At 42.9% G+C, this 15,766-nt stretch overlaps 1 long non-coding RNA gene across 4 annotated transcripts in view; it reads right to left on the bottom strand.

The window, feature by feature from the left end:
• The window catches only part of LOC127694219 (uncharacterized), a 34,589-nt gene that overhangs the window by 12,220 nt on the left and 6,603 nt on the right, over positions 1-15,766 (bottom strand). The window contains exon 3 of one of the 4 annotated variants that reach the window (XR_007979812.1): positions 2,226-3,825. The exons of 1 other annotated variant lie outside the window; for it this stretch is intronic. This is a non-coding gene — a long non-coding RNA (uncharacterized LOC127694219). Of the gene's footprint in view, positions 1-2,225; positions 3,826-14,906; positions 15,013-15,766 lie in introns of those variants that run through there. 2 more of the 4 variants (XR_007979813.1, XR_007979810.1) reach the window with 2 other exon arrangements.

Here is a 15,766-nt window from a genome sequence, read left to right as displayed (position 1 = left end):
GATCCATGTGATGCTGTGTAGGACTAGGAGAAGGACAAATTGTGCTTGGGATGCCAGAGAGCGAACCTTCGAGCTTGAAAGCTGCCTTGGCCCAGAGATGCCATATGCAAATTTGTGAATATTTTCAATTGTAGAGGAACAATAGGTGGAAATGAGCCAGTAACATCCTGCATTGATCCATCCTCTTGTGCTAGTATGGCTAGGGCTGTCTGTATGTGGCTTTCTTGTCCTATTCCAAGCTAGGGCAGAGGCAAAATGCATGCCCACACTTGCCCCCTACCCTTATACTTGGCACCCTATACCCTCCCACTTGCCCCCTACCCTATACCCTCCCACTTGGCAGAGGGTCTTGCTTTCAGTGTATTGTTTAGCTTACTTCTTATGTTACTCAAGACCACCCATGACCAAATAGACTCTGCTCGCTTCAGCCTAGGTTATAAGGCTCCAATGGCCCGAAGAACCCTGGGTAAGGAGACAAGTCATGAGGTTAAATCCAGTGTCCATTCACAACCATCTTAGGGTTCAGTCAGAGTGATCCACTCCATCACAGCATTAATTCTGGTTTCTACCTGACCATGGGTGGTAAAAGGTAATCTTTAAGGAAACAGTTGATTTAATCTCCTTCATCTTTTTAGCATTTAATTGCTCTGACAAATTTCCAAATTTCCCAGGGGCAGCCCCACCCTGAGCCTTCCCATATCTATAGTTAATTAAAATGTCCCACAGACATGGCCACAGGCTAATCTGATAGAGTCTGTACCTCTTCCCAGGTGATTTTTTTGGTGTGGAGTTGAGAAAAACTCTAGCCCCCACAGACACCATCACCTGTTCTTATTTTGAAAACTATATTTGCCCTGTGCGTTAGTCTCTCATTTCCCCAGAGGTGCCTCATGACAATTCCCCTTGTTTACCCTGACCTCATCAATCAATGAGCAAGCTTTTCTCAGGGTCACCAGTCCTGGGAAGTTTAAAGTGAAGCAACTCCAATGAGTGGACGAATCCCCCACTTGGGTTTTAGAACTGATTCTACCACTAATTGTCTGGGCACCTTTGGAAGACACCCTCTCCTTCCCTTAGGACAACTCTAACATGGTCGTGAGCAGACACTGGATTTGACCTAGTGACTTGCCTCCCTAGTAAACATTTGTTGGACCATTGGAGTCCTGTAACCTAGGCTAAAGCGACTGGAGTCTACTTTTGGTGACTTGGGCTTGGACATGAGGGACCCTGGCCAGTTTTCTGGCTGTGTGAAATGAACCCATGGGAATGCCAAGCCCATGAAGCCTGTCATGTGGTCCTGAGCTCTCTGAGGGATAAATGTGTCACTGTACTGAGAGGAGACATTTCCTGTAATTCTAAAATGACAGTCTGAACACAAGACAAAGACTGTCACCTCATCAGGTCAGGTCTCCCATTAATTCATTTTGGTTTTGATTCCTTTTCATTCTAACTTATTTTTATCTAGATGAGCTAAAGTGACTCAGAGATGTTTGCTTTGTGACATGGTCAAAGTCTGAAGATCAGCTGGTCTTGGAATCACTGTATATGTAGCCCAGGTTGGCCTCAAATATGGAAATCATTCTGCCTTAGCCTCCCAGACGCTGGGATTATAGGCATGAGCCTGTCTATTCATAGCTTCTAATTCTTTTCATTTTGCACCCTTTCATTAATATGTCTCATATTTAAGAACCTTTTGAAATCTTTCCCCCAAGTCTGTCTTTTTCCCACTTTCCTATTTAGCTCCCTGATAGAGTGAGCAGCTAGAACATTCCCTCTGTTCCCTGCGCTCATATCAATTCACATTACACTCAGGGATAGCCAGCTTCCATAAGCCTGCATCTACTGCCAGCTAGGAATACAGGTAGAACTTAGGGAGACAGCATTTTTTTTAAATAAAAATATGATCATAAAATGCATATATCTACTTTTTCTGCCGAATCATGTGTTCTCAGTCCTTTACAGTACAGCGTGATCTCCTGCAGGTGAAGCTTCTGATAGGGTGGCTCCATCCCACTAGCACGAGGAGGAACATAGTCAAAGTCTGACCCCTATTTATTTACTCAACTCTTTAAAATGTATGGTTTGTGTTTGTTCATCCTGCACATAAGAGATAATACATACAAGTAAATAACTGTATTTTGGAGGTGTGCACGCTCATCAAATAACAACCAACACGTGCTGGCTAGAGATCACTAGTCTGCAGAATCAGTGGGCAATTTAGTTACCTGCCTCCTCCGGGTGAATATCCAGGCTGCTTCTTGATGTTGAAGCGAGACCCTTTACAATGAAGGCCTCAGCCAGTCTCACCCCACAGGGCTGTTATATGCTGGAGTCTTCAAAGTAAACTGCACATTCAAATGTCGTATGCTATTTTCATATTAATCAAGACGTGACCTGTAACCAGAAATGTCTGTAACAATTATATTTCTGCCATCAGTGGCAATATGGATTCCTTTGATATTCAGAGCCCCACCCAGACCTCATGGTTCTTACTCCTTTAACCTGTGCAGCGGGAGGGTGGTGAAGTGGATCCTGTTTGAGAGAATCTTTAAAAGCGTCCTCACCTGTGAGGATGGGTAGTAGACAAGATAACTTTCAAAACCCTTTTAGCACTGGTGGAGATGATCTCACCATCCACTCCCAGGGATCTCCTGCTAGCAGTGTGTATTCAGTCTCCCCTTTACCTGCTGTTGTGAGTCCCGGAGATATCTTGGGGAAAACTGACAGAAACTAACAAACTAAAGACCAAAATAAAAGTTGAATTTTGATCCAGAAGATGATTTTGCCAATACTGTTCGGCTTGTAAAAACCATCCAGGCCAAGTCCCTGTGACTTCACCCAGAATAAATAAGAAAAAGCAGGGTGTCATATTTCAAGCACAAGTGCATTCATAGGAAATATTTTAAGATCAATGGCTGCGAAAGATGCAGTTTTCCTCCGAGGTTCACTTTTCAAGTGGTTCTGTATTAAAAGTGCTATCTCAATAAATATTCATGGAGAGAGTGGTTGATGTGTTTTTACCCATTTATAGCTCATACTTCAAAGGTCCAGAAGAGAAAAAAGGCATACGATTCGCTTCTTGGCCGCTTATCGGAAATGCTGAAGGATACGTGATATGCCGCGGCCTCCTCGGGAGGTAAGCTCCTGGGAGGGGGCTGCCCTCTTCACTGCCAGTCTCCTGTAGCACATCCTGCGGTTGGACACGTCCTGCTAAGAGCACAGCTGAAGGAGATGACTTCAGCGGGATTGGAAGGCATGTGTGACCAGTCTTCGTAAGGCTGCCGTTTACTGAGGATTACCCAGCATCCAGATGGAACCATCCTGTAGCTCTGTGAAACTGTCACCAGCGTTAGTCTCTTTTGACAGATGAGAAAATTGGGCTTCAAAAAAAGTGAAGCTATTTGTCCCCAATGTGACAAAAGGAGCTGAATGGCAGGAAAAGAAAGAACTGAGGCGTTGGCCCATGTGTCTGTAACTTCTATGAGTCACCTTGTGTGCCTCAATTTCCTACCTGTAATCTCCCCCCTCAGAGGCCTTCAGAGGTGTAGAAGTCGGAAAAAAAATCTTGACTGGTGATAAATTCTTTCTTTTTTATAGTCCTCAGTAAGCTCAAGTTGGCTGCATGCTCTGGACATGAGAGTCCCACTGTAATGTCATCTTTCTTGACCCTTGGCAGAAAACAACCTGCACAGCCAAAGAACTGAAAAACTGGCCTCTTAAATATTTCTCAGTATTAAGCACACGTATTTACTTTTACAATGACAGGTTTCACCATCAACAGTCACCAGCACCACTTGCTTAAGCTGCTAGAACCACTTTCATGACCTGTGGAAGAAAACACAGAGGCCCACTTGGCTTGACCCTGGAGACCTGCAGCATGCCCACATAGCCCTCCTTTCCATGGGTATAATTTCTCATGCATGCCTCAGTCAGTCTAGACGGCAGCTCATCCATCTGCTTTGAATGTCTTCCTTTTCCCTCTTGGACCATTCACCTCTTAAACATCCTTCATGGCCCGAACTGAATGGCTCTGCCTCTCCTGGGAGACTCTTCTCTCAGGCAGAATTGAAGGATCTCCCCTGTGGCATCCCTACAGCCTCATTTCTATCATTCTGCCTCTGGCTCCATATCTGCCTTGGCAACTAGACTGTGAATTCCTCATGGGCAGGACCCAAGCTGTGCACCCCCCACTGTCACTCAGTAACAGTGACAATATCAAAGGCAGTAATGACAGATGGCATTTATGGAGTTAGGATGTGAGTGTCCTCAGTCCTCAGCACAATTCCACGAGGCAGATAGTATAATGCTTGGGTTTAGCTGGTAAGGAATGAGTTCCTCAATGAAAAATGGCAGCTCTCATAGTAACCGGTGGCTCCATTTGGTGCCATTAACTGTTTGATGAATAAAGACACATGTTAACTTTCAAATAAGTAATAAGACAAAATCAACCCACTAGAAAAGCTGTCCATTCCACTGACTACAGCGAGGTATTTTCTAGAATCCGAGCAATGAAACCGAGTCACAATAGTGGGTGTCACTTCAAAGACATACCAAGGGATTTCATCCTTTAGGGCCCAGAACAAACACTGAGTATCCTCAGGAGGTTGTACTATAGTGCTGTGCCCAGCTCCAGCACAGGTGGGTTACCTGGGCTCCTTCATGCTATAGTACACTATCCTCCAAGACAAACTTCTCCCAAAGCTGCTATTCGATGTCATAGGATAGACAGTCAGCAAGCCAATAGCATGCAGAGGTTAAGAGAAAGGGTGGATTACGAGACGGCCTCCCCCTGCAGCAGAGACCATAGATGCTGCGGGAGGCATTGATACAACACTTAAGGAGACAAAACTGTGACAACAGTCTGTAAAGCTGTAAGTCCCACAGAAAACTATGGCAGACACACCTAGATCCTAGAGAGAACACAAGACGTGTGGCTCATCCAAAGAAACACAAAGACAAGGACCAGGCTCCCAATACAGAGGAAGGGCTCAAAAGCATTCTCTATATTACCTCTGCCCCACTTGTCCTGCAGAGGGAGAACTCTGGTGACATATTAAGAAGAAACACTGAGGATGACATAAAGACATACACCTTGCTTCAGGCGCCTGCTTTGGGATCTGAACAGCCTGGGCCACAGCACTCGGTCTCCAGGAAGTGCGGGGGACCTGGTGTGCACCCAGAGGCAGTCTGGGAGCTCACAGCACAGCTCATTCCCTGTGCCACAGAGCTTAGGCTTCAGTCCTGAGGCCTCTGGCGGTAGCCCTCAGACCTCTACGCTTCCGGATCCAGATCAGCCTGAGCGGCAACACCACGTCTCCAGGTCCTGAAAGAGGCAAGTGGGGCTTCCAGGCGGCCAGCGGGGAGAAGTCAGTGTGCTCCAGTGAATCCAGCTGGCCCCAGCAGGAGCCTTCAGGTGTCTGCTTCGGGGTCTGAACAGCTTGGACAACAACACCCTGTCTCCAGGCAGTGCAGGAGGTAAGCTGTGCACCAGAGGCCACCTGGGAAGGGGCAGCTTGCACTGGTGAGTCCAGCATTGACAACACCAACTAACACCAGTGAGAACTAGATGGCAAAAGGCAGACCCAGGAACGTCACTAACAGAAATCAAGGCAATATGGCAACATCTGAACCCAACTCTCCTTTACCAGCATGTCCTAGATACCCCATCACACCAGTAAAACAAGATTTGGATTTAAAATCACTGATCATGATGCTGGTACAGGAACACATGAAGGACATACTTAAAGAAATTCAGGAGAAAATGGATCAAAAATTAGAAGCCCTTGCAAGGGAAACACAAAAATCATTGAAAGAAATCCAGGAGAATACAAAAGCCAATAAAGAGGAAAGACAAAAAAAACACTTAAAGAAATACAGGAGAACTTTGGTCAACAGGCTGAGGTCATGAAAGAGGAAACACAAAAATCTCTTAAAGAATTACAGGAAAGCACAAACAAGCAAGTGAAGGAGCTAAGCAAAACAATCCAGGATCTAAAATCAGAAGTAGAAACAACTAAGAAAACTCAAAGGGAGACAACTTTGGAGATAGAAAGCCTTGGGAAGAAATCAGTGGACATAGATGCAAATATCAACAACAGAATACAAGAGATAGAAGAAAGAATCTCAGACGCTGAAGATACCATAGAAACCATGGACTCAACAGTTAAAGAAAATGCAAAAAGCAAAAAGCTTGTAACCCAAAATATCCAGGAAATCCAGGACACAATGAGAAGACCAAACCTAAGGATTATAGGCATAGATGAGAGTGAAGATTTACAGCTTAAAGGGCCAGCAAATATCTTCAATAAAATTATGGAAGAAAACTTCCCTAACCTAAAGAGAGAGATGCCCATGAATATACAAGAAGCCTACAGAACTCCAAACAGACTGGACCAGAACAGAAATACTTCCCATCACATAATAATCAAAACACCAAATGTACTAAAGAAAGAAAGAATATTAAAGGCAGTAAGAGAAAAAGGCCAAGTAACATATAAAGGAAGACCTATCAGAATCACAGCAGGCTTTTCACCTGAGACTATGAAGGCTAGAAGATCCTGGGCTGATCTCATGCAGACTCTAAGAGAACACAAATGCCAGCCAAAACTACTATATCCAGCAAAACTCTCAATCACCATAGATGGAGAAACTAAGATATTCCATGACAAAACCAAGTTTACCCAATATCTATCCACAAACCCAGCCCTACAAAGGATAATAGGAGGACAACACCAATACAAGGAGGGAAACTTCACCCTGGAAAAAGCAAGATAGTAACCTTTCATCAAACCCAAAAGAAGTTAAGCAATCAATTTTAAAAAATAACGTCAAAAATGATAGGAAGTAACAATCACTATTCCTTAATATCTCTTAACATCAATGGACTTAATGCCCCAATAAAAAGACACAGACTAACTGACTGGATACCCAAACAGGACCATACATTTTGCTGCTTACAGGAAACACACCTCAGGGTCAAAGACAAACACTATCTTAGAGTAAAAGGCTGGAAGACAATTTTACAAGCAAATGGTCTCAGGAAACAAGCTGGAGTATCCATTTTAATATCAGATAAAATTGACTTTCAACACAAAGTCATCAAAAGAGACTCTGAGGGACACTTCTTGCTGGTCAAAGGAAAAATACAACAAAAAGAACTCTCAATCCTGAACATCTATGCTCCAAATGCAAGGGCACCCTCATTCGTAAAAGAAACTTTATTAAAGCTCAAAGCACACATTGCACCTAACACAATAATTGTGGGTGACTTCAACACTGCACTTTCCTCAATGGGCCGATCAGGAAAACAGAAACTAAACAGGGACATAATGAAACTAATTGAAGCTTTGGACCAATTAGATTTAACAGATATATATAGAACATTCTATCCTAAAGCAAAAGAATATACCTTTTTCTCAGCACCTCATGGTACCTTCTCCAAAATCGACCCATATAATTGGTCACAAGACAGACCTCAACAAATATAAGAAGATCGAACTAATCCCATGCCTCCTATCAGATCACTATAAAGTAAAAGTGGTCTTCAATAGCAACAAAAACAACAGAAAACCCACATACACGTGGAAATTGAACAATATTCTACTCAATGATACCTTGGTCAAGGAAGAAATAAAGAAAGAAATTAAAGACATTTTAGAACACAATGAAAATGAAGACACCACATACCCAAATCTATGGGACACAATGAAAGCAGTGCTAAGAGGAAAACTCATAGCCCTGAGTGCCTCCAAAAAGAAAATGGAGAGAGCATACATTACCAGCTTAATGACACACCTGAAAGCCCTGGAACAAAAAGAAGCTATTTCACCCAGGAGGAGTAGAAGGCAGGAAATCATCAAACTCAGGGCTGAAATCAATCAAATAGAAACAAAGAGAACCATACAAAGAATCAACAAAACCAGGAGCTGGTTCTTTGAGAAAATCAACAAGATAGATAAACCCTTAGCCAGACTGACCAAAGGGCACAGAGAAAGTATCCAAATTAACAAACTTAGAAATGAAAAGGAAGATATAACAACGGAAACTGAGGAAATCCAAAAAATCATCAGATCCTACTACAAGAGCCTGTACTCAACACAACTGGAGAATCTGGAGGAAATGGACAATTTCCTTGACAGATACCAAATACCAAAATTAAATCAGGACCAAATAGATCATTTAAACAGTCCCATAATGCCTAAAGAAATAGAAGAAGTCATAGAAAGTCTTCCAACCAAAAAAAGCACAGGACCAGATGGTTTCAGTGTAGAATTCTATCAGACCTTCAAAGAAGAGTTAACACCAATACTCTTCAAATTATTCCACAAAATAGAAACAGAAGGAACACTACCCAATTCCTTCTATGAAGCCACAATTACGCTGATACCAAAACCACACAAAGATCCAACAAAGAAAGAAAACTTCAGACCAATTTCCCTTATGAACATCGATGCAAAAATACACAATAAAATTCTTGCCAACCGAATCCAAGAACACATCAAAACGATCATCCACCATGATCAAGTAGGCTTTATCCCAGGAATGCAGGGTTGGTTCAATATACGGAAATCCATCAATGCAATCCACTACATAAACAAACTCAAAGAAAAAAACCACATGGTCATTTCATTGGATGCTGAAAAAGCATTTGACAAAATTCAGCATCCTTTCATGCTTAAAGTCTTGGAAAGAACAGGAATTCAAGGCCCATACCTAAACATAGTAAAAGCAATATACAGCAAACCAGTAGCCAGCATCAAACTAAATGGAGAGAAACTTGAAGCAATCCCACTAAAATCAGGGACTAGACAGGGCTGCCCACTTTCTCCTTATCTTTTCAATATTGTACTTGAAGTACTAGCTCAGGCAATTCGACAACATAAGGAGGTCAAAGGGATACAAATTGGAAAGGAAGAAGTCAAACTATCATTATTTGCAGATGACATGATAGTCTACCTAAGTGACCCAAAAAACTCCACTAGAGAACTCCTACAGCTGATAAACAACTTCAGCAAAGTGGCAGGTTATAAAATCAACTCAAGCAAATCAGTGGCCTTCCTATACTCAAAGGATAAGCAGGCTGAGAAAGAAGTTAGGGAAATGACCCCCTTCACAATAGCCACAAATAGTATAAAGTATCTTGGGGTGACTCTTACCAAACATGTGAAAGATCTGTATGACAAGAACTTCAAGACTCTGAAGAAGGAAATGGAAGAAGACCTCAAAAAATGGGAAAAGCTCCCATGTTCATGGATCGGTAGAATCAATATAGTTAAAATGGCCATTTTGCCAAAAGTAATCTACAGATTCAATGCAATACCCATCAAAATCCCAACTCAATTCTTCACAGAGTTAGAAAGAGCAATTATCAAATTCATCTGGAATAACAAAAAACCCAGGATAGCTAAAACTATTCTCAGCAACAAAAGAAATTCTGGGGGAATCAGTATCCCTGACCTCAAGCAATACTACAGAGCAATAGTGTTTAAAACTGCATGGTATTGGTACAGTGACAGGCAGGAGGATCAATGGAACAGGATTGAAGATCCAGAAATGAACCCACACACCTATGGCCACTTGATCCTCGACAAAGAGGCTGAAAACATCCAATGGAAAAAAAGATAGTCTTTTCAACAAATGTTGCTGGTTCAACTGGAGGTCAGCATGCAGAAGAATGCGAATTGATCCATCCTTGTCTCCTTGTACTAAGCTCAAATCCAAATGGATCAAGGACCTCCACATAAAGCCAGACACTCTGAAGTTATTAGAAAAGAAACTGGGGAAGACCCTTGAGGACATCGGTACAGGGAGAAAGTTTCTGAACAGAACACCAATAGTGTATGCTCTAAGAGCAAGAATTGGCAAATGGGACCTCATAAAATTACAAAGTTTCTGTAAGGCAAAGGACACCATCAAGAGGACAAATCGGCAACCAACAAATTGAGAAAAGATCTTCACCAATCCTACATCAGATAGAGGGCTAATATCTAATATATATAAAGAACTCAAGAAGTTAGACTCCAGAAAAACAAACAACCCTATTAAAAAATGGGGTACAGAGTTAAACAAAGAATTCTCACCTGAAGAATATCAGATGGCAGAGAAGCATCTTAAAAAATGTTCAACTTCATTAGTCATTAGGGAAATGCAAATCAAAACAACCCTGGGTTTTCACCTTACACCAGTCAGAATGGCTAAGATTAAAAATTCAGGAGATAGCAGGTGTTGGAGAGGGTGTGGAGAAAGAGGAACACTCCTCCACTGCTGGTGGGGTTGCAAATTGGTACAACCACTTTGGAAATCAGTCTGGCGGTTCCTCTGAAAACTGGGCACCTCACTTCCAGAAGATCCTGCTATACCACTCCTGGGCATATACCCAGAGGATTCCCCACCATGTAATAAGGATACATGCTCTACTATGTTCATAGCAGCCCTATTTATAATTGCCAGATGCTGGAAAGAACCCAGGTATCCCTCAACAGAAGAGTGGATGCAAAAAATGTGGTATATATACACAATGGAGTACTATTCAGCCATTAGAAACAATGAATTCATGAAATTCTTAGGCAAATGGATGGACCTAGAGAACATCATACTAAGTGAGGTAACCCAGACCCAAAAGATGAATCATGGTATGCACTCACTAATAAGTGGATATTAACCTAGAAATCTGGATTACCCAAAACATAATCTATACATCAAATGAGGTACAAGAAGAAAGGAAGAGTGGCCCCTTGTTCTGGAAAGACTCAATGAAGCAGTATTCAGCAAAACCAGAACGGGGAAGTGGGAAGGGGTGGGTGGGAGGACAGGGGGAGAGAAGGGGGCTTACGGGACTTTCTGGGAGTGGGGGGGCTAGGAAAGGGGAAATAATTTGAAATGTAAATAAAAAATATATCGAATAAAAAAAAAGTAAAAAAAAAAAATTCTTGCCAACCGAATCCAAGAACACATCAAAACGATCATCCACCATGATCAAGAAAAAAAAAAAAAGATATACACCTTCGCATACACACACACACACACACACACACACACACACGACCTTTAGTCTCACACACAAACTTACAAAGTTCACACATACTCACATATAAATATAGGCCATACATATACACTAGTATGTGGACATGTACAGACGTACAGAGATACATGCACACAATTTCTACCTCATTTAGACATTGCTCACCTACATACATTTATATATAAGACACATCTTCAAATGCACACACACGGTCACAGGTGTCTGCACACATACCTTTACCCAACAGAGAGAGGGAAGGAAAGGGAGAAAGAGCAAAGGAAGAGGCATCCAAGCACTTCAAAGCATTAGTTAATGGACAGATACCATTTCTAGAATGACATCAGTATGCTACCAAGGCGGTGACTCGGGCTCTTCCCCCTGAAGGGCTGCCAATTAGCAACTCCATCCCCTTATCCTCAATGGTTTGCTTGCCTTGTACATGATGGAAAAGTATATCTTGAGTCCAGTAGTCCTCCCTCTGTGTCTGTCTGCCTGTCATCTGTCTGTCTCCGCCCCCTTCTCTCACACACACACAGTTCATGTGGAGAATCTAATTTTCAGCTAGTGATATAGAAATCATTTCTTGAAGTGTTTTTGGAAACACACGAAAGCATCTTGTTCCCGTTGCTGTTCTGAATATGAGAGGCTGTCACCTAGCCCCCAGGGTACTCGGCATCGGGCTCTCTTTCTAGATGAGTTGAGAAGCAGTGGTGGCGGATCTGAAGTCTCTGCTGGAATCTCAGGGGGCAGGATTGGAGACGGCTCATCCCATTCAACTGGGCCCATGGAGCTATCATGCAACTTCATTCATTCACTCGTCAGTCTTTGGTCCTTCAGTCTTACAGATAATGTTTAATCATCTCTGCCTTCAGCTGAGCCTGTGGTTCCAGGTCTCCTGGAAGGACTTCCAGAGGCATTGGGGTTATCGTAAAAGCAGAGAGCTTGTGGTTTATGGCTGTTTGCTAGTTCAAATGAAAGGGATAAAAGCTTCCAGGTGTGCAACTCCTCTGGTTTGAGACCAGTGTAGTAGTGAGCGCTTGGCCTGCCCCAGGTACTGTGCTCTGGTTCAAGATAACGGGAGCCACCTGTTCAAACGCCCTTGCTGAACCCACACTCTCAGTCTTTGAAAATCCTTGATGATGGAAGCGAGGCTGAACGATTATGTAAGAGTGCTTTCTGTGATGCATTTATGGGTGTATTCTGAAGGAAGCAAACATATGCCTATTAAGCATGGGGAGAATTATCAGTGAATGTTTTTAAATGACCAATAAAAATGAAATTATCATTGCTCATTGTTTTTATGGATCGTAATGTCTTTTTTCTTATGGAAATATCTAACAAACTCCCTTCCTAGACGAGGCCGCTAATTATGTAGTTAGCACACAGTAATCCATGCAAGTGGGTTCTTGCCTGTCATAATTTATCTTCATAAATGTAATTGGCCCAATGAAAGAGAGACCACAAAATAATTCTGCAAAGAGTTGGATTCAACAAACATGGAGTCTCCCTTCTTCTTTCCAAAAGTACAAGCTTGAGATAGGAATGTTTTCCCAACAGCCCCTCTACCCCAGTTCAGTAGTCAAGTATTTACTGGGTCATTAAAAACTTGTTTAATTTGAATCACTGGCTAAATTCTGGAGTTAAATCAAGCTTCAAAACAAAACCCAACTCATGGACCTGGACGTCCATGGAGCAAGGGAGCAGGAACACTGCAGGCAGAGATGACCGGTTCACAGGCCGAGCATAACCGGTGCTCCAGAAGAGGCTGAGATGAGCAGTGACCTCAGAAGAAGGAACTGCTTCCTGGTGGAAAATCCAAGAAACTCTCTGTACAGAGTAGCATTGAGCTGACCCTTGAATGATGGAGGAGGTGAGGCTAGAGATAGGCTCATTCAGACTAACATGGGAGTGACTTCGGTGTGTGGAGGCAGGTGTGTGGAGGCAGGTGTGTGGAGGCAGGTGTGTGGAGGCAGGTGTGTGGAGGCAGGTGAAGGGTGGTGAGAGACAGAGAAGACAGACAGGTCTGAAGTCCTGCCGAGGTTACAGAGTAAGTTTGTAGTCCAAGGTCATACTTGCCTTCCTCTCTAGGCAGGTAATGAAGAGACATCAGTTCATCATGCCAGCCTGCCAAACCCTGGCTGAGTCCTTGTGAGAGACCTAGACAATGCAGGCTCAAGGCCACCTAGAGGAGGCAGAGCCAACACTAAATTGAACTTGTCTGAGCGTTATAATTCAGGTTGGAAGTGGGTGTCACTGTTTCCATGTGGCAGTTGATCTGGATCAGTTCACTCTATCCCAGTTTACAGCAGGCAGCATGTGGCCCCGGTTGCTTCCAAGGCATAGGTGCTGGGACCACTCGCTGCCAAGTACATCTTTTCTTTCATTCGGTCACCAATATTTTCTTTCTCAAAAATCTGAGTGAGCCTAGAAAAGCTGCTGAGAAGAAATGTGTGGAGAGACAGAAGAGAAATACAGATATGGACCAAGAGGTGGGATTCAAACACACGGGGGTATTTCAGAAAGCGGCTGACTGTCAGTGTTACAAATAACAGACAATTAAAACCTATGTGAGTCTCAGGGGCACTGACAAAAAAAAATCTTGGTTGGATGGCAGGATGTGGGACTGGGGCAGCAGGAGGGGAATTAGCTGGTCCGGGGTAGATGGAGTCTCAGAGCTGGAGTGGGTATCCCATCAGTGCCCAATATCAGCCCCTCTGCTGTCGCTCTCATCAACAGACCTACTGACTCGGGAAATTGTAAGTTTGAATTTTTTAATGAGTGCAGTTTTTGCTTCTGCAGCAGTATTTCATTGAGAGGTCTTTATAACGGTTTAGGCTGGGTTTACTGGGAGGGAATCTTATCTTTTCACGATACGAAGACCCCCTAAGTCAGTAACCTATAACCTAGATGGAGCTTCTGCATCTCCCCTCTCTCCTCACCCTCAACACCTCTTTATTCTCTCTGCCATCTCAGTTTTCTACACCCTACTCTCTTTATCTCTGGGGGTTCCTTTATGGTAGATATCCACTCTTTTCTGCTTCTGTATTTGGGAGTTGGTGGCCATGGTCAATGTCTGACACCTTCCCCAGTCACTCTCAACTTCATTTTTTGAGACAAGGTCTCTCACTGAATCTGATGCCTGTAGCTTTTTCTTAGACTGACTGATCAGCAAGCCCCAGGCATCCTCTCCATCTCCTTCCAGGATGACAAATCTCTGGTGTCCCACTGGGTCTAGGCAGATCGAACTCAGCTCTTCACATTGGGTGACAAACACTCTACCAGGTGAGCAATCTCCCCAGCCTCCTCTTTGTCTTGTGGAGTTTTCCTTGTACACTGGATCCATGATCTACAGAACCACCTTTTCTGGCTTGACTTTCACAGGGTCTATACAGCTTGCTTACACTAGCAAGTAGCTGGTGAACATGACAAAATCAGAGTGTGAAATGTCTGGATGTGGATGAGGTTTTTGGTCCATGCTCTACAATTTACTACAGATCATCTGGCAGTGAGATGCTACCACTCATACTAGACCCCAGAAGAAATACAGAATAGGCCTGAACCTGTCTTGGACCCTAGAGCCAAGATAGCTAAGCAATAACATGAAGCAGATGCCCCTAGCCAATCCCAGCTATGCTAGGCAACATCTCCATCAACCTGCAGACCCACAATACTTACAGAATACACTTGTTTTATTTCCATCACTGTGGAGGTTGTTTGTTATGCAGCATTACCGACACTTTTATTTACTAATACAACCTCACTACTTCAGATGCTTAAACCCTCACTCTTTCATGTCTACCCAGACTGATGGACAACTACAGATGACAAACACAAACAAAAACTAGTTTACCTTCAGTGTTTTAGAATATTTCCCCCAGAAGCTTTTTGTCTTCCTTCATTTGTTCATATGTTTGATGATGAGCACTTGTGCTAAGACTTAGCAAAGGCACTAGGACACCTTAGGTGTGGCTGTAAGCCAGGATGAGGCATATCTGTCCATTTAAATGAGAGAAATAGATGTGTACACATATAATGACATTCCAAGGTGCCTTCCATAATTCTTATTCTAAAGCAAACTAAGTACAGATGAGATGATCATTCTTGCAACTGTCCTTGTTTATAATCAAGAGCAATTATCTATGGGTGTGTTAAAAAATATAGTAATTATGAGCTTGCCTTTTTTCTCTTCCTCAGACCATATGAACCAGCAAAGAGGTGGAATGAAGGACAGTTTTTACCATATGTCAATATCAAATACAGTTTCCTTTAATAAAAGTGCACTTTGGGCACCATCCTGAAAGGCACGCTTATGATTGGGTAGGACAGACTTCATTCAGCTTTCCATACCCAGTGATAGGACTCAGTGAAACACATTTACAACTTTGTGAAGACACTCCCTAAAACAAAGCAAACCTTGTGAAATCTGGCTGTACTCAACTCAGAATGGCCAGGCTGACAACCAACAAAAATAAGTCCATATCATGACAGGACAGAGGTCTTTCTGACATCTGTTTTGTATTGAGATGGAGGTAGTCAGGTATAGACTCTCATTAAGATGTCAAGAAATCCCTCAATCCCACTGACCAGGATGCCCAGTAATGCAGGTACAGGAAGATGTGCAAAACACAGTCCATGAGCCCATAGGAGCCACAGATAAGCATGCTATCCCCTGCTACTCTAATTAGTGACTGCATAGACTTTGGGAAACATAATCTAAACTTATTTGTCCCTCATTCATAAAAGAGC

This window comes from Apodemus sylvaticus, chromosome 10, assembly GCF_947179515.1.
Source record: "Apodemus sylvaticus chromosome 10, mApoSyl1.1, whole genome shotgun sequence".
Taxonomy (NCBI): domain Eukaryota; kingdom Metazoa; phylum Chordata; class Mammalia; order Rodentia; family Muridae; genus Apodemus; species Apodemus sylvaticus.
This window is presented reverse-complemented; position numbering and strand designations above follow the sequence as displayed.